This window comes from Cricetulus griseus, chromosome X (assembly GCF_003668045.3).
Source record: "Cricetulus griseus strain 17A/GY chromosome X, alternate assembly CriGri-PICRH-1.0, whole genome shotgun sequence".
Classification (NCBI taxonomy): domain Eukaryota; kingdom Metazoa; phylum Chordata; class Mammalia; order Rodentia; family Cricetidae; genus Cricetulus; species Cricetulus griseus.
In genome coordinates, this window is record NC_048604.1 from 43859693 (window position 1) to 43878725 (window position 19033).

The 19033-nt window shown below is 41.6% G+C and overlaps 1 long non-coding RNA gene and 1 other non-coding gene across 2 annotated transcripts in view; both read right to left on the reverse strand.

The window, feature by feature from the left end:
- Positions 1–361: 361 nt before the first annotated feature.
- LOC113837577 overlaps positions 362–19033 on the reverse strand; it is an 82861-nt gene continuing 64189 nt past the window's right edge. Inside the window, exon 3 of the long non-coding RNA XR_003488256.2 lies at positions 362–448. This is a non-coding gene — a long non-coding RNA (uncharacterized LOC113837577). The remainder of the gene's footprint in view (positions 449–19033) is intronic.
- On the reverse strand, positions 6606–6677 carry Trnaa-ugc. Its single transcript has one exon. It is a non-coding gene; the product is annotated as a tRNA-Ala (tRNA).

Below are 19033 nucleotides of genomic sequence, written 5' to 3' on the forward strand. Positions count from 1 at the left end.
TGCAATATAATTACTCCAAAGTGCCTTGCTCCTTCCATCCATCTGAGATGACAAGGCATTGATGCCTCAAAGGTTTGCTGATGAACAAAAGACTGGATAGTGTGATCGCCCTTAATGGATAAGGATGCAGGAAGACAAGTGACTTACCCATAATGTCACCATGTTCTAGTCACCCTTTCTGTCTGACAGATGTCACATCACAATGTATTCTTCTCTAACAGCTCCAGCTTCTGGGATGCAGAGATTAAATCCTTTGCTTTTATACTGGAAGGCAGCATGAGAGGAAATATTACACATTAAACAGCGGAAACCAGGATGAGACAGCACATAAAAGCCACGATATGGAATGGTGGTGGCTTGCCTGTGCAGACTCCATCAGTGGAAGTTATGCAATGATGGTCTTCCTCTTCCCAGTTCATCACATTCCCCTGAACACACACAGTGAGACCTATGAATGCACAGACATAATGGAAATGTGAGATTGTTCACTTCCCATTACCTTGAAAAGTATCCTATCCTTCTTTTCATGTGCTCATGTCCATTCTGTCCTGCCAGAGCCATCACACTGACAGCATGAAAGAGGCAAGGGGAGTGTGCCAAACAAGACACACGAAACACTAGGTTATTTTATGCCTCTTTAAGTCTTGAACATGATCCTTGGATGTGAGTATCATTACCTCCTTTATATACACGGGGTCAGTGAGTGCAATGTTTAGACTCAGCAAAGACTCCAGAGGCACCAGATGAACACTGATGCCACTGTAAATGGATTCCTCTGGCCAATACTGGGACAAATTGGTCTTCAATAAAGAGAAGGACAGTATGAGAGGATAATAGTAATGTGTATTCTGAGTCATACTGATACAAATCAATATAGAAGTATATAAGTATGGAAATAAGTAATTGATATATAAACACCAGATCATCACTTAAGAAACACTAGTAGAATTATACCACTTAAAATCTCTCATAGTAGCCGGTTGGTGGTGGCGCACACCTTTAATCCTAGTACTCAGGAGGCAGAGGCAGGTGGATCTCTGTGAATTCGAGTCCAGCCTAGTCTACAAGCGCTAGTTCCAGGACAGCCTCCAAAGCCACAGGGAAACCCTGTCTTGAAAAACCAAAAAAAAAAAATCTCTCATAGCAATAAGTTATTTAACTTACTCTCAGGAATATAATATTATTCTCTTCCATTCTCATATAAGTCATTATGTCTCTGTGGTAGAGATGCTGGCAAAGGAAAGCAATGTTGAAAATAGGGCAACAACAAACTTGTTCCTCATATGTGCATGAATCTATGTATGACTTGGACACATCATTTAAGCCTCAATATGACAAAAGTTGAATTTGCCTGGAAACTTCAGAGACACGTTTGCCCACACACAAGTATATAGGGAATACACACTTACAGATGTAAATTAAAAAAGCACACAGCTCTCCCCTCAAATGATGAAGAGAGAATTTATTCTAGGGTTAAATATGACTGAGAAAATGAGAGTGAGACTGATTAAGATAGTAAAATTTCCATGTTATAATGTGGGAACACTTACAGAACCTTTTTATAATAACAGAACAAAGACCACTATGAATCCAGTCACTCCTTACATACATATTATTTAGCATGTCACGTAAAGCAGAGAAACCTCAGCACAGGTGTTAGCTGCTATGTGATGACATTCAGTCCTTTGACTGGTAGACTAATAAGACTTTGTTTTAAGGTATTATTTTCTGATTTTTAAAAAGCAATCTTTAAGGATGTCAGGTCCAACATCAAGTGCCAGTGACAAGAAATGAGGTAATTCCAATACAGAGGGACCAAGGAGTGTCTACTCATGAGCTAAGGTGAGCACACACTGTAATTAGCCTCTGGGCTCCAATATTCATTCCTCTCCACATCACTCAAGTACTATCCAACAATCCATCAGTCTCTGCAGTCCCAACATCTGTCTAGGAATTCCTGTTCCACAGACACAACACCTCTTCCTCTCACTATCCTAGCTCCCTGATACCCATTACAGTGTTAACAGAGAGGTCAAGAGGTAAAATCACATCTTGCAACAGATTCATCTCTAACCACACTCGGGATGCTGAAAGCTACTAAATATATTATATCAGTGTGGCTCCAGTGTGGATGGCCCATAGACTTGTCTCTGGGGCATTCCTCTCAATTGACTGTCAATGACCTCTGCACACTGATAGGGAAATGTGGGCAAACTGCATCCAGCATCAAATAAGGTCTCTATTCATGCAGTAATCCATGCTTTCAAACAAAAACATCTTTCATGAGTACATTTGGTTCCTGACAGTTCACAGAAAATTTAATAGCTAGTTCCCAGAAAATATAATTAGGAATTGATTTTTAAAAATAATACCAGGTATAGGTGAATCAAAACAGTGTAAAAACTTAACAATTATTCCTGCCATATAAATCTGTAATACCTAGAGATTGAAACACATCAAATACATTGCTGAATTGAACACAATCTGCAAAAATGAAGGGCATATTATGTTCGTGTACCAAACATCTAATTATTGGTAAGATGTTTATTGATTCAAAACTGATCTATAGAAACAATGGAAAACAATAAGATTACCCTATTTGAATTGGGTGGGAAATTCTAAGCTTTGTAGATCAATGCATTAAATTAGGAATCTTAGAAACATAAAGACAGAGAAGAGCATTGCCTGATAAGAGATCTGCATATGAAACTACATTAAGTGGGCCATCCTGCTATAGGAATCCAAGCAGGGAAGTAAAGACACAAATCAACACTGCATGATTACACCCACACATTTACAGACCACTGCCTCTGTTGAGCCAACACCTTTCTATGTATTCCATGCTGCCATCAAACTTGTGTGTAGTCTAGGCTGAGAAGGACTGACAATAGTTCCCCTGCTGCCTCTTAGGCACTGGTTTTGTTGATATATGTACTATCCCTGGATTGCTGGAGAACTGATAGTTGACAAATATGCAAAGCAATTTGGTGTAGAAAGGATGTTCTTTAAGCAAAGAATGCTGGGGCAAGTGTATATCCATATCCCACAAATATAAATTTAGGACCTACATCATATCATGTGCAAACACAATCCAAAACTGACAAAAAATACCCAGAAGGCATGGAGCTGGATTCCCAGGCAGCTGTGAATGCCCTGACATGCTAGATATGAAGGAAACTTGTGGCCTCTGTAAGAACGGTTATTCTCTTAACTGCTCAGCCATCTTTCCAGCCTTGAGTAAAAGAATTTTAAAGTGGGAATTTTATGTTGATGAACTCAACAAAATCTATCCTATTACATGCAAGTTTAGGCCTAGGGGAATTAAGATTTCTTTACATTGTCATGTGAATTTTAAGAAAGAGTTTGGACATAATTAGATCCTTCAAATCACATTTTTGTTTCCCCTCTGGAACTTTAGTCTAAATTACTAGATAAATAATGAATGATCTCAAATGAATACTTCTATGTAAGTAAAATAAGAAGAAAAATGTGTTTATCGTCAATTGCTTCAGAGATTATTAGGGGGGAAAATAGTTTTTTAAATCATGGAGAGTTACAAATTACAGAATGAGTGCTTGCCTTTCTTTTTTCAAGTGTATTTCTTTTTTCTTTTTTTGGTTTTTTTGAGACAGGGTCTCTCTGTGTAGCTTTGGAACCTATCATGGCACTCGCTCTGGAGACAAGGCTGGCCTCGAATTCACAGAGATCTGCCTGCCTCTGCCTCTGGAGTGCTGCTATTAAAGGCTTGCACAACAAATACCCTGCATATATTCTTTTTATTAGGAAGAAAATTATTTTACATGTCAATCCCAGGTCCCTCCCATCCCTTCCTCCCCCGCCCCTCAAGTAACAGCCTATCTATCCCATAACATTTCTGCTCTCCAGGGAGGGTGAGGCCTTTCATAGGGGGGTGTTCAAAATCTGTCATATTCTTTGGCCTAGGAAAACCCCCTGGTGTCTAGGCTCAGGGAGTATCCCTCCATGTGGGATGGGCTCCCAAAGTCCATTCCTAGGCTAGTGATAATTACTGATCCCCTACAAGAGGCCACACATATTTCCAAGGTGTCCTCATTGACACCCACATTCAGTGTGTCTGGATCAGTCCCAACTGGTTTCCCAGCTATCAGTCTGGGGATCAAGAGCTCTCCCTTCTACAGTACAGAGTTTTCTTTGTGTTTCTCCACCCTGGTATGGACCACTTTGCTCATCAGTCCTCCTTCTCTGTGATTGGATTTCAGGTCAGTTCAAGGTTTAGCTGTGGGTGTCTTCTTCTACTTCCACCAGCTGCTGGATGAAGGCTATACTATGGTGTATGAATCAGTCATCAATCTCATTATCAAGAGAGGGCATTTAAGGTAGCCTCTTCTCTGTTGCTTAGACTGTTAGTTGGTGTCATCTTTGTAGCTCTGCAGACATTTCCCTAGTGCCTGATTTCTCTTTAAACCTATAATGTCTCCCTCTATTATATTATCTCTTATGTTGCTCTCTTCTGTTCTTTGCCCAACTCAACCTCCCTGCCACATCATGTCTTCCTCACCCCTGTTCTTCTCCCCTTCTCATTCTCCTAGTTCCCTCTCCCCTCCCCCGATACTCCCAATTTGATCAGGAGTTCTTGTCCCTTTCCCCTTCTCCAGAGGACCATATATGTGTCTCTTAGGGTCCTCCTTGTTGACCAGCCTCTCCTGAAGCATAGACTGAAGGCTGGCAATCCTTTACTCTATGTCTAAAACCCACGTAAGAGTGAGTACATATCATGCCTGTCTTTTTGTGACTGGGTTACCTCGCTAAGAATGGTTTCTTCTGTTTCCATCCATTTGCCTACTACTTGGCTTTCTAGGGTGATGCTGTCATAAAAGGTAACATGCGGATTTTGAAACTAAACAGACATATGTAAGGCTTACCTCTCCAACAAAGTAAGAATATAAACTTAAGCCTGTAAATGTCAAAGACAACACAAAGAAGAAAATCCATGTCACTGTGCCTAGGTGAAGATTTCCCCGAAAATAACATCTAATAAAACCATAACTGGCACAGGGAAATCTCCTGGAATCCAAAAGAAATGCCCCAACTATGAATCTAAGCAAGCAGAGCATTGGTATCACAGGCCTTGGTCCTAGCACTCTGGAGCCAGAAGATGGCTGATCTCTGTGAGTTCGAGGCCAAAGAGCTAAGCACTGAGCTGAACTCCTGGAATCCAGTTGTTAAGAGCAATCAGCAGCAATGAAAGGGCTGTCCTTAGCAAGTCAGAGCTCGAGGACCCCAGACAGACACCTGGGGAGCCAGGATCAGACTGACCCAGGCCTCCTGAACGTGGCTGTGGTGGGGGCTTGACCAGTATTTTGGGTCCTCAGGCAGTACAACCCGTATTTTTTCCTATGGAGGCAGGAAACTCGCTCAGTCTAGACACACGGGGGAGGGACTGCGGACTAGGTCCTGACCCTAATGATGTGACAGACGTTGATGATGATCCATTATGGGTAGCCTAACCCTCTCTGAGGTGATTCTTGTGTACTCGTAGGGGTGTAAGATGGGAGAAGAGAGTAGTGCAATTGGTATGTAATATAAGATTATTTTAATTGAAATAAAAATTAATTTAAAAATGAAACCATTACTGAATGACCTGGGGAGGAGGAATGCTTAAAATTTAAAATAGCCTGTTCTTCTAAATGCATGGATGGGAACTGAAAAGATATAAGTCTATGAGGACGAAAGTTAGACAAAAATATACCGTAAATAATTCCCATGAAACACAGTTAAAGCTCAAAACGTCAGTCAAAAACAGAAATTGAGAAATGCGAAAGATGTAGGTGAGCAGTTCAAGGGGACATTGATAGGTTTGGTTATATTTATAAGACATTCAATACAAATTTTAATGCCATATGCAGAGAGTGTCAGGACAGGGATTCTGAGGCGAGATCAGGGTCACCGGGGAGGGTGGGACCCACAAAAAAGGAAATTAAAATCACAAACTGGTGACAAGCACACAGTGTCCCACACCTGTAATCCCTTCACAGGGCAACTGAGGCAAGAGATTCATTGAGAGTTCACAGACAGGGTAGGACACAATGAAACGTTGTCTCAAAACCAAACTACCTCACAAACTACTAAGGAGGAGCAATAATCCTCTAACCAACTGCATATTACAGAGTCATCTCAGGGTAATCACTGATTAGTCTTTAGACTTTCCTGCTTTATGTCCCTCAGATCCTGTGCGGAGCAATCTGATCCCTTTTCAGGGAGCAGCAAGCTGGGATCAGAGAGAGCTCACTCTACTGTCTATCTCCCTGCTGCTCCCTCCCCCAGAACACTCCTCCTATGGCTCCAGCACAGCCAGGTCCAGACAGCACAGCACATGCAGGAGGCAGAATGGTCCCCACTCTCTCTCCTTCTGCAGACACCTGGTCGCAAATCTAGAAGGGAGAGTCGTCACAGTAAAAGAGGAACATCTTAGTCAGGTGACAGATGAGCAATTTCATCCACTAATTAGCTATGGAAACTTGACCTCACAACAGGAAGTTAAAGTCTCACAAAGTTTGTACGAATGGTTCCTGAAAGGGAACAGTTAAAAAGAGAATAGATCCTGAAAGCAAACAGTTAAAAAGTAATGGAGACGCCGGGAGTCGAACCCGGGACCTCCTGCGTGCAAAGCAGGAACTCTACCACTGAGCTACATCCCCCACATGGCTCAAAAGGGGGATGAGACCGTATATGAGGGTACAGAGACTGATCCAGCATTTGTATGGCCTGAAAGGAACTGCATCAGGTCTTTTAAGTATATTTCATGTCTTCCCATTGAGTGTTTTAATAAAAATTTTATGGCATTTCTAGGAAGAGAAAACAATCTATTGTCATTTAAATAATAATAATAATAATCATCATAATCATAATAAACTTTTTATTCTTCAAAACAAGGCAGGCTAACAATGAATAATACTTGCAATTACTCAGGCCGATCCACTTGAATTCAAATAAAGTTGTGGTATATGTTCAATTTGACAGTATCTAATGGCCTCAGTGAAAACGGCCTGGACACAGAGGGACAAAAGCAGGTCACCTATTACCAAGACTTCAATGAAGCGGTGACCTTCAGAAGCCCCTCCTCATGCCTGTCGACCGTAGATGTCTACCTGGATGGACACCCTATCAACACTGTACAGGGCAATGGAGAGGTCATCTCTACCCTATGGCCAGCACACCATATACAGCTGCAGCAGCTGCGACTTCCATGGTCCACACCAACGTGCAGGTCATCGGGGTCACATCCATCTGCCCCTGGCTCTCATTCTGTCAGATGGAGATCCCCGCAGTGGTCTAGCTGAAGACTATGCTGTCACACTGCACGGCTGTCTTTAGATGGACAGAAGATACAGGAAATGTGCCATGGAGACAGCATCAGCATCACAACCTCCTGATACCAGCTGTCCTCTTTCTATGTTTGCACCCCGTGACGGACTGTATTGAGATCCTGGCCCAGTGTCTGCACAGAATGTTCCAAAGAAGCAAGCTCACTTCCCAGAGGATGAGCATGAGGACCAGGAGGATGAAGACAGCTAGGTCTAACTTCCCAGCCTCCAACTTGAGCCCTCAAGCCAGTGGGTGCCTTCCTTATCTTGCTCTCCCCGTGGTCTTCTGTCTCAGCTGGCCTTGTCTAACCCCATGGCTGTTCACGTATCTGTGTCCTGCCTGCCTCGTGGGAGAGCTTGGGACTGCCTTCTGAAGAACACATCAGTCTTTATTGTTTTTAAACATTTTGCATTTCTAGAGAATCAAAATAAGAAATGGGCTGGGTGTCCTACATTTCTCTCATAGGCCCCCTGATATCCCAGATCAGGAAATAACCATAAATCAGTCTGTTTATATTCTGAGGGGGTCAGAATTGATTGATGTACCACTTGATAAAGAAATAAATGTTTCAGTCAGAAATCATCCATTAGATGAACTGCTTTTCCTAAGAGACGGTAGGTACCTTGTGCCCTGAGTCTCTTGGGTTCACCTGGCAGCTTTGCTATGGGTTAGAAAGGCATGTGATGGGTAGTTGCCTCTGAGTCTGGCCCAAGGCCTCTGACTCCTTCCAGAGAAGACAGTGGCAACACCTTGCACAATCATCTGACAACATCACATTCCCCCTGGAGCAGGGAAGCAGCTCCTGAGACAATTTAAATCCTGTGTACACTCTTTAGAGGTTCTTTTAAACTTTCTGAACTCACTGTGTACATATTTGAGTGTACATGCTTTGTGCAGATTTAGAGGGCACTGCCATGTTTTCAGTGTTTACAATGTGTCCAGCCCAATGCACAGTCCAGGACAGGGCTCTGTGCTTCCAGTCATCCTTAAGCAGCAGCTAGAAATTAACTGAGGCCACCTCACTATTATCATCATGGTTTGCTCCTGTCCTTCTGCTTCCACTAGAGTCTTAGGCTTGCATACGAGAAGCGGCCATATAGATCCTTGTGTAAAGACATGTATGTAACATATATAGCATACATGGTTGCTCCAAAGGATTGTGGATCCTTTGTGGACTCAGTGGTCAGCCAACTCACCTCATTTAGGTGTCTGCTTTCAGTTTTGTCTTCACCTCTCATGGCAGGAGTAGGAAGGAAGGACTGCCCAGTCTTTGACTGGCTTCCAGGGTGAAGTCATAGTTCTGTCTCATGCTGCTCAAAAAGGATGGCCGGCAGCGCAAGGTGAGACCACGCTGAGCTTTCTTTTGCTGTTAAAGTCAGAACCTACTGGGCCCTTTTTGACTAAAGCAAGCCCCTATGGAGCGCTATGTGATCTAACTTTTGTGCTGTTTGCTGTGGTTTCTTGTCCCCATGAACTGTGCTGTACATATGGGATGTGATCACAGAGGCCTCTGCTGTGATCCAGAGGAGAGCATGATCTGGAGCAGGGTTCACAATCTAACAAGCAAGTGTTGACAAGTCTAGAAGCAAGCTGCTACAAGGCTGTTGTAAAACACATAGTGTTTTCATGTAAAGTCTTAATGTTTCATATTAATATCTTACAATTTATTAGATCTTAATGAAATCCTCATTACTATTTTCAGATTGTTTCAATAAATAAACTTGTTCAAGACAAGAAAATAACACGATCCTGAGAGATAAGAGGAAAGCACAACAAAATAAATTAGAATATGACAAAACACAACTATCAAATAGAAGTTGGAAATGTAAACCAATAGGAGGAAAAGAGTCCACAAAAAAACCCAAAACTCAGAGACGCACTTATTCACAATATCAGCGGTTCCACAAAATAGAAATAAAAAGTACTCCCAATATACTAAAGCCACAATACATACATAGAAGACCTGGTGCAGACTCATGCAAGCCCAGTGTTTGCTGCTTCAATCTCTGTGAGCTTTTCTCCTTTGATTTACAGTGACTACCACTCCACATGGAAATCAATCTACCTCTCCTTCCAGAGATACCAGTCTTGGGCATGTTCCACAAGGACGCTTCAGCTACCAAAATGACACTTGCTCACTATGTTCATTCTTGTTGGAATCACAATACCCAGAAATTCAAAACTACCTAGATGTGCTTCGACTGAAGAATGGCTAAAGAAAACATATTGCACTTATACAACAATATATTACTCCACTATTTAAAAAATGACGCCATGAAATTTTCATGCAAATGGATGGGCAAAACAAAATCATCGTGAGTGTGGTTACACAGACTCAGAATGATCATTATGATATGAATATGCTTGTATGTGGATATTATAGGTTAAAACCAGGATACTTAACCCTCAGCCTCTACTCCCAGAGTGATTAGTTATAGCAGAATAGACTATGATTAAATAAGTGTCTCCCTGATAGCCAGAAATATTTGAGATTTTATGGGTGGACTGGAGGGGGCTAGAACAGCAGCATAGGGTTGGGATGCAGAAGGAAATGGGTTTGAGAGAGGGAATTCAGGGAGACAAAGGTATTATTGTGGGGCATTTGAGGGCTGGTATAGAAATCTAGTGCAGTGAAATTTTTGCTAAATATAAGAACACAATCCTGAGGATGTCTGCAAATAATGGGAGGAGACAGATTACCACTGTCAATCTCTTGTCATCAAACAAAACTTCCATTACCAGGACTGGTTTACATAAAATTGAAATGTTGGCCAAGGGGACCCATGGAAATACCCAAACACTTCAGACAGATGTCAAGATAATAGGTTGATCTGCATATACTGACAGCAAGGGCCCATAGCTGAGAGATACTCACACAACTCATTGGATGTGGACAGGTCAGGCTGGTGCCTACATACAACCATCATTAGTACATCACAGTGTCTTTAGTATAGGAAGGTACTGTTCAGGCTTCCAAAAGAGAAATACAACTCTCAACCATGCCAAAGTCCATTGATCTACTGCTTACAAAATATGCTAGGGCCATTGAAGCACAAAGCTTATGGGAATAACCACCCAATGTCTGGTTTGAGTTAAGACCACTCTAACACATGGAACCCCTACCTGATACTGCTTTCCTGACCACAAACCAGACACTAGAAAACCCTGAGACCTAGTGTTAAAGGAAACATTGCTGTTTTTCTCCAGTAGTGAAAAAATAAATCCTAATGGTGTTCTGGTATAGTCATCAGATTTCAGTCCTCCTCAGAGAAGTGTCATCCTGGAGCAACTAGCAACAATTACAGCAGCCACAGGGTAGATACGTGAGAGATAGAAACAGACAGAGAACCAAAAATAGAGAAACAGAGAGAGGGAGACAGTCAGTCAGACAGACAGACAGACAGACAGACAGACAGACAGACTTTGGAACACCAAGATCTTACAGGGATCTCTCTATGATGTTTCCATCAAAACACTTCTCTCAGTGATCATAGAATCCTAAAAGGCACAGGTAGAAAACTTGTAAGGACAATAGGAGATGGAGGCCACCAGGAAAACAAGGACTCTAGATTAACTGAAGAAAGCTTATATGCAGTCATAGCGACTGAAGCAGCAGGCACATAGCCTGCATGATGGCTCTACACCTGGTCCTCTGTGTCCATAGCAAAGCTTTCACCTTAGCATCTTCATGGAAATCCAGACTGTGTGAACCAGGGGTCTCTGATTCTATTGCCTTCTCTCCTGCTCTCCATTCATTCTGTTGGCTCCCTTGTCCACCCTGTATCCATTTTTTTCTTAGTCCAATTAATTTTTCGATGTGTTGTTGCATCTGCTAGAAGCCTGTTCTTTTCTAATGAGAATCACAAATGGGGAGGGACTGGATGACATGGGAGTAGGAAGGAACTGGGGGTAGTAAAGATAGAGGAAACTGTAATCAGGATATATTGTACAGGAAAAGAAAGGATTTTCAATATGAGGGGTACAGAAGAAATGCCCTGAGGGTAGCTATTTTGTGTGACACTTCAATCACAACCATGTTGTGCAACTGTTCCTGCACAGGGGAAACGCCTCTTGAGACGTAGACCTCCCTTGTCTCCATACATTTCACTCAAAGCTAAATGCCTTCCTTAGAAGGGAAGCAATTGAGAAGCATAACTAAGATGGAGTAGATGGGACCACAATAGACATTACTCAGCATTTGGAAATAATGTATCTCCCTTCAGGAATTTGTGAATTGTAGTAGTGAGCTTATAAACCTACCATCAGTACATAGCATGGATGTATGATAGGACTGTGGAACACCGCTACAGAGAGATGCCCAAGATGCGCAATCCGTCTGTGGGAGAAACTGCAAGATTTTTCTCCAAAGCCTTCACTAAATAGACAAGGAACATTAAATAGCAAAACAACAACAATAAAAAAATCCCAAGAAAACTACAAAAAAAAAAAAACATTTAACCCAGATTGGTGGCTCGTGCCTAATATTCCTGCACTGATCAAATGCAGAAAGGTGTATCAGATCCATGAGAAAACAGTAAGGAGAGGAATATATTGATTGTTTTCCTTGTATTGCACAATAGATATACAAATATACCGGAATATTACGAACAAAATAAAGTAATAATTCCCAATTTAGCAATACTCTCTGGATGTGGGAAGTGCTTCTGTGTGTGTGTTTGTCTTATTGGGTGATTAATAAAGTACTATTTTCAAATGAGGCAGCAAGTTAGGCTGTACTAGGAGTCAAGGAGGATTCTGAGAAATGTAGTAAAGAAGTAGTGATTCAGGCAGGAAGTGACATAGCAGGGAGACTCATATATAAGCAAGGGCAAGAAGGATGTCAGCCCTTCTCACTTCCTCCTGGTCTCTGCTCTGGAGTAGCTATGTAATCTGCCTGCAAGCAAGGGCACCAGTGGAAGGCTTCCTCTACAAGATAAGTCTTATAAAATATATAGCTTTATGATAATTAAGACTGAGCTAGCAGATGAGAAATCCTAGTCATTGGCCAAGCAGCATTTGTGCCTAATATGAGTCTCTGTTTGTTACTTGGGAACTTAACGTGGCAGTGGGCAGAACTTGGTTGGCCTGGCAGCAAGTCCCCAGGTGGCAGCAGGGTCGGCTAGTTTGGATTAAATCCTTATTGTTACAGAATGGTGTCACTGAGTGGGCTAACCCCACGTCCGTAGTTCCACAGAAGAAGAGGGAAACCAGCCACCACAAGTTGCCAGGTGCAGCAAGCCACTTTCCAGAGAGTAGTCAAACAGTGGCAATGCCCAGACAGCTGGAGGTAGTGTTTCAAACTTCCATGTAAACTTCACAAAAGCAGAAAAAGGTATTTTTAGCAGCAAAAGGTCAGAGGCAAGCACGACTTCTTGGTAGCAGCATTTTCTCGGATGGTCTCTGTTTTGCTAGAGACAAGCAGAGACTTGCTTCCTTTAAAAGAGTTTTCCTGACTCATCTCATGCAGAAAAAAAACTGCAGATCTCCCATTTAAGAGGCCGGCTAGCACAGTTGGTGGAGTAGGAGGATTTTGTTGTTGGTTTGCGCCCCACGCAGCTGACAGTGGCAGTGACCACAACTCCAAGCCGGCAGAATGCTCCTTAGAAGACATCAGCTAAGAAAGCTGCCACTTTAATTTTGGCAGTGTTGTTTGACAGTTAAAAGATTAGGTGGCCTGAAAAAGGTAAAAATTTACAGTAAAGACAGATTCAGATGAAGAAAAACCTCTAAATGTTTACACTGTGTTTAAAAATATATGTAGGCTTGTGAGAGAAAAAGAGGAAGAAAAAAATTAGCGTAGCTGGTAAATGGTGGCACACGCCTTTAATCCCAGCATTCGGGAGGCAGAGGCAAACAGATCTCTGGGACTCCAAGGCCAGCCTGGTGTACAGACTGAATTCAAGTACAGCCAAGGTTTCACAGAGAAAACCTATCTCTTAAAAGGAAAAAAATAAAAGTAAAAGAAATAGAGTCATAAAAAGCCAAGTGAAGATGGAAAATATACAGAGACTGGAAGATGGAAAATATACAGAGACTGGTACTATATGCTATATTGTTCTCTTTATATTGTTTGCTTGCCAAGGAAAGAGCAAAAGCTTCTACAGTACATTGGATTATCAATTCTACTAAATTAATCCAACTTACACATTTTAACAATGCTTTGACTTCAAAATTTAAGTCTAAGGATAGGCTACTTGGGAAAAGATTTCTTGCTTGTGTTTCCACAGAAAATGGAAAACTATGGATTCTCCCAGGCTAATATGGTTTGATCAAGCGAGACCCACTGAATCAGTGGCCCAACGGATCCTACATCTAAAAGATCTGAGACCATGCAGCGCTTCAGACCACAAAAACAAGGACTTGATGAGATTTCTATGTTTTATTATGATCCCCATGATATGGAAATTGCCGCGAACCAGCAGGAAGCAGTTTGGAATGAATGACTCCCAAATTCCCAAATATGGTTCATAAATGTTTGTTTTCATTTAAATGGGGTTGGTTATAAATGGTAATGATCACAGTCAATCTCTTTTTAAAGAAAAAAAAGGCGAATAGGATATAGGAATGAATACTTTGCATTAGTATGACTGTTAATACATATCTTTTACAATGTAGTACATAATGAAATACAGATTATATAGTCACCTGTAATAGTCAGAACTTATAATTAGGTTATTTAGGTTTTCTAGATATACAGAGATGTATTTGGGATGGACAGGTATTCTTCAAATCTTTGAATGACCCACCGAATACATGGCATTTAAATGGTTTAGGGTTTTTCTTGATAGTGAGACACAACTGTTCTTGGCACACCAATTATTCACAAAGGAGGATGGGCATTGAAGAACCTGGTTATGGAGTTTGCCTTCAATATGGCAAGATTAGCCATTTGGGCAAGAAACTGCTCTTGCCTGGACTGTTTGTTGCTACATAAACTGGACATGCAGGACCCACAAGAAAGTGAGTGCTAAACTTACTAAACAAGACAGTACTAAAGGATTCCTGCTGAAATGGAGAAGAGTGCCAGACACACTGTGGCCTATGGGCTGAAGATGGATGCACCAATGTTACATAGGAATTTTGGGTGACTGTCCAGGTAGTGTGATGTCTCTGTCAATTCTAGAGTATATATATTATCCTTCTGTGGTATTTGATGGAGTTGAAGACAGATAGTTATGGTTGCGGTTTTCTTCAGTTATTATAAAAGATAAATTACTCTGCGTTTTGTTTAGACAGAAAAGAGGAGATGATGGGGGTAGTGCTTCTGTGTATGTGCTTGCCTTATCGGGTGATAATGTACAGTTTGGCCAATGAGGTAATAAGTTAGGCAGTACTAGGAGTTAGGGAGGATTCTGGGAAATGTAGTAAAGAAGTGGTGATTCAGACAGGAAGTGACATAGCAGGGAGACTCATATATAATCAAGGGCATGAAGCAAGTCAGCCCTTCTCTCTTCTTCCTGGTCTCTGTTCGGAAGTTGTCATGTGATCTGCCAGCAACAGAGGGCACCAGTAGAAGGCATCTTCATAAGATAAGTCTTATGATTATGGTGTTAGCTACTATGCGATGACATCAGTCCTTTGACTGGTAGACTATTAAGATTATGTTTTAATGTTATATGTTCTGATTTTTTTAAAACAAATATGTTAGGATGTCACATCCGACTTCATGTGTCAGGGACCAGATGAGAGGTAATTCCAACACAGACCGACCAAGGAGTGGCTACCCATGTGCTAAGGCGAGCACAAACTGTAATTATCCTCTTGGGCTCCAATATTCATTTGTCTCCACATCAATTGAGTTCTATCCATCAATCCATCAGTCTCTGCAGTCCCAACATCTGTCTAGGAATTCCTGTTCCACAGACACAACACCTCGCCCTCTCACTATCCTAGCTCCCTGATACCCATTACAGTGTTAACAGAGAGGTCAAGAGGTGAACTCACATCTTGCAACAGATTCATCTCTAACCACACTCGGGCTGCTGAAAGATACTAAATATGTTCTTTCAGTGTGGTTCCTGTGTGGATGGCCTATGGACTTGTCTCTGGGGCATTCCTCTCAATTGACTGTCAATGACCTCTGAACTCTGATTTGGAAATGAGGGCAAATTGAATCACGGGTCAAATATAGTCTCTATTCATACAGTAATCCATGCCTTCCACCAAATACATCTTTCATGAGTACCATGGACATTTGGTTCATGACAGTTCACAGAAAATTTAATAGCTATTTCACAGAAAAAAATAATTAGGAATTGAATTTTAAAAAATAAAACTTAACGAATGCTCCTGCCATATAAATCTGTAGTATCTGTAGTTGAATCACGTCAAAACATTGCTGACTTGAAGACAACCTACATAAATGAAGGACATATAATGTTCATGTGCCAAACATCTAATTATTGATAAGATGATTATTGATTCAAAACTGATCAACAGAAATAACAGAAAGCAATATGATTACCCTATTTGAATTGGGTGGGAAAATCTAATCTTTGTAAATCAATGTATTGAATTGGGGATCTTAGAAACATAAATATAGAGAAGAGCATTGCCTGATAGGAGTTCTGCATATGAAACTACATTAGGTGGGCCAACCTGCTATAGGAATCCAAGCAGGGAAGTAAAGACATATATTAACACTCCAGGGTTACACCCACACATTTACAGACCACTGCCTCTTTTGAGACAACATCTTTCTATGTATTCCATGCTGTCATCAAACTTGTGTGTAGTCTAGGCTGAGAAGGACTGACAATACTCCCCCTGCAGCCTCTTTGGCACTGGGATTATTGATATATGTACCATCTCTGGATTGCTGGAGAAGTGATAGTTGACAAATATGCGAAGACTATTTGTTGTAGAAAGGATGTTCTTTAAGCAAACAATGCTGAGGAAAGTGTATATCCATAACCCACTAATATAAAGTAGACCTACTCATATCATGTGCAAACACAATAAAAAAACTGACAAAAAAGAGACCATGATGGCCTGGAGCTGGAGTTCCAGGCAGCTGTGAACCTCCTAACATGCTAGATGTGAACGAAACTTGGGTCCCATGCAAGAAAATTGTTCTCTTATCTGCTCAGCCATTTTTCCAGCCTTGAGTAAAAGAATGTAAAAGGAGGAATTTCATGTTGAACAACTGACCAAATCTGTCCTATTGTATGTACGTTTAGGCCTAAAGGAAATAATCTTTCTTTACATTGGCATGTGAAATTAAAGAAAGAGGTTGGACATAATTAGATCCTTCAAATCATATTTTTGTTTCCCTTCTGGAACTTTAGTCTAAACTACTAGATAAATATTGAATTATTTCAAATGAATATTTCTAGGTAAGTAAAATATGAAAAAATGCATTTAAAGTCAATATGCTTCAAAGATTATTAGGTGGAAAGATAGTTTTGTGAATCATGTATAGTTACAAATCACAGAATGAACACTTGGCTTTCTTTTTTAAACTGTATTTTCTTTTTTTATTGGAAAGGAAATTATTTTACATATCAATCCCAAGTCCCAATCTGACCCCTCATACCCTGCCCCTAACTCCCAACTAACACCCTACCTATCCCAAAACTTTTCTGCTCTCCAGGGAATGGGAGGCCTTCCATAGTGGGTCTTCAATGTCTGTCATATTCTTTGGCTAAGCCAACTCCCTTGTATCTAGGCTCAGGGAGTATTGCTCCATATGGGATGGGCTCCTAAAGTCCATTCCTATGCTAGGGATAAGTACTGATCCACTACAGTAGGCCGCATAGATTTCCAAGGTGTGCTCACTGACACCCACATTCCGGGGGTCTGGATCAGTCCCATGCTGGTTTCCCAGCTATCAGTTTGGGGACCAAGAGCTCCCCCTTGTTCATGACAGCTGTTTCTGTGGGTTTCACCAGTCTGGAATGGACTAGCTCGTCAGTCTTCCTCTGCAACTGGATTTCAGCTCATTTCAAGGTTAACTGTGGGTGTCTCCTTCTACTTCCACCAACTGCTGGATGAAGGCTATAATATGTCATATGTATTAGTCATCAATCTCATTATCAAATGGGGGCATTTAAGGGAAGCCACTCCTCTGTTGCTAAGTTTGTTATTTGGTGTCAAATTTTAGCTCTCAAGACATTTCCCTAGTGCCTGAATTCTTTTTAAACCCATAATTTCTCCCTCTATTATATTATCTCTTGCTCTTTTCTGTTCTTTCCCCAACTCAAGTTCCTGCCCCATCCTTTCTTTGTTATACCTCTTTATCTTCCCTTTTCATTCTCCAAAATACCTCTCCCCTTACACCATACTCCCAATTTGCTCAGGAGGTCTTGTCCCTTTCCCCTTCTCCAGGGCACCATGTATGTCTATGTTAGGTACTCCTTGATTACCAGCCAATAAGGAAGCAAGAAGTGCAGGCTGGCAATCCTTCAAACTATGTCTAAAATCGACATAAGATTGAGTATATATCATGACTGTCTTTTTGGGACTGGGTTACCTCGCTAAGAATGGTTTCTTCTGTTTCCATCCATTAGACTAACACTTGGCTTTCTAGGGTAATGCTGTCATATAGGGTAACATGCTGATTTCAAAACTAAATAAACACTTGTAAGGCTTACCTCTCAAACAAAGAATATAAACTGAAGCCTGTAATTGTCCAAGAGAACACACAGAAGAAAATCCATGTCATTGTGCCTAGGTGAAAATTTGACAGAAAAGACATCTAATAAAGACCATAACTGACACAGGAAAAAAATCTCCTGGAATCCAAAACAAATACCCCAACTATGAACCTAAACAAGCAGGATGTTGGTGGCTCATGACTTAGTAATAGCACTCTGGACACAGAGGCTACCTGATCTCCACGTGTTCGAAACCTGCTAGGCACAGAGCCAAGCCAAACACAATCCAGTAGGAAAGAGGAATCAGCAGCAATGCAATGCCTGACCTTACAAAGTCAGTCCTCCTAGGCCCCCAGCCAGACAGCTGGGGAGCCAGAATAAGACTGTCCAGGCCCCCTGAACACAGCTGTCAGTTGGGGGCCTGGGCAGTCTTTTCCTGCCTCTGGAAGTACAACCAGAATTTTGTCCTGTGGAGGTGGAGGCAGGAAACACTCTCAGTCTACACACACGGGGGAGGACACTCTCTCAGTCTACACACACGGGGGAGGACACTCTCAGTCTACACACAAGGGGGAGGACACTCTCTCAGTCTACACACACGGGGGAGGACACTCTCTCAGTCTACACACACGGGGGAGGACACTCTCTCTGTCTACACACACTGGGGAGGACACCCTCTCAGTCTAGACACACCGGGGAGGACACTCTCTCAGTCTAGACACACTGGGGAGGACACTCTCTCAGTCTAGACACACTGGGGAGGGACGAGGGATTGGTCCTGAACCTAATGAGGTGACAGACATTGATGATGACACCTTATTCGAGGCCTAATGCACTCTCAAGAGTTGATGAGGGACTCGTGGGAGAAGGGTGTGTAGAGGATGGGAGCAGAGGGTAGTGCGACTGGTATGTAATCTAAGATTACTTTTACTTTAAATGAAAACTACTTAATAAATAAAAGTATAACTGAATGCCCTGGGAAAGAGGAATACTTAAAATTTAAAATCGCTTGTGCTTCCAAATGTAAGGATGAGAAATGAAAAGATACAAGTCCATGAGGTCGAAAGTTACACAAACTTATACCATAAATAATT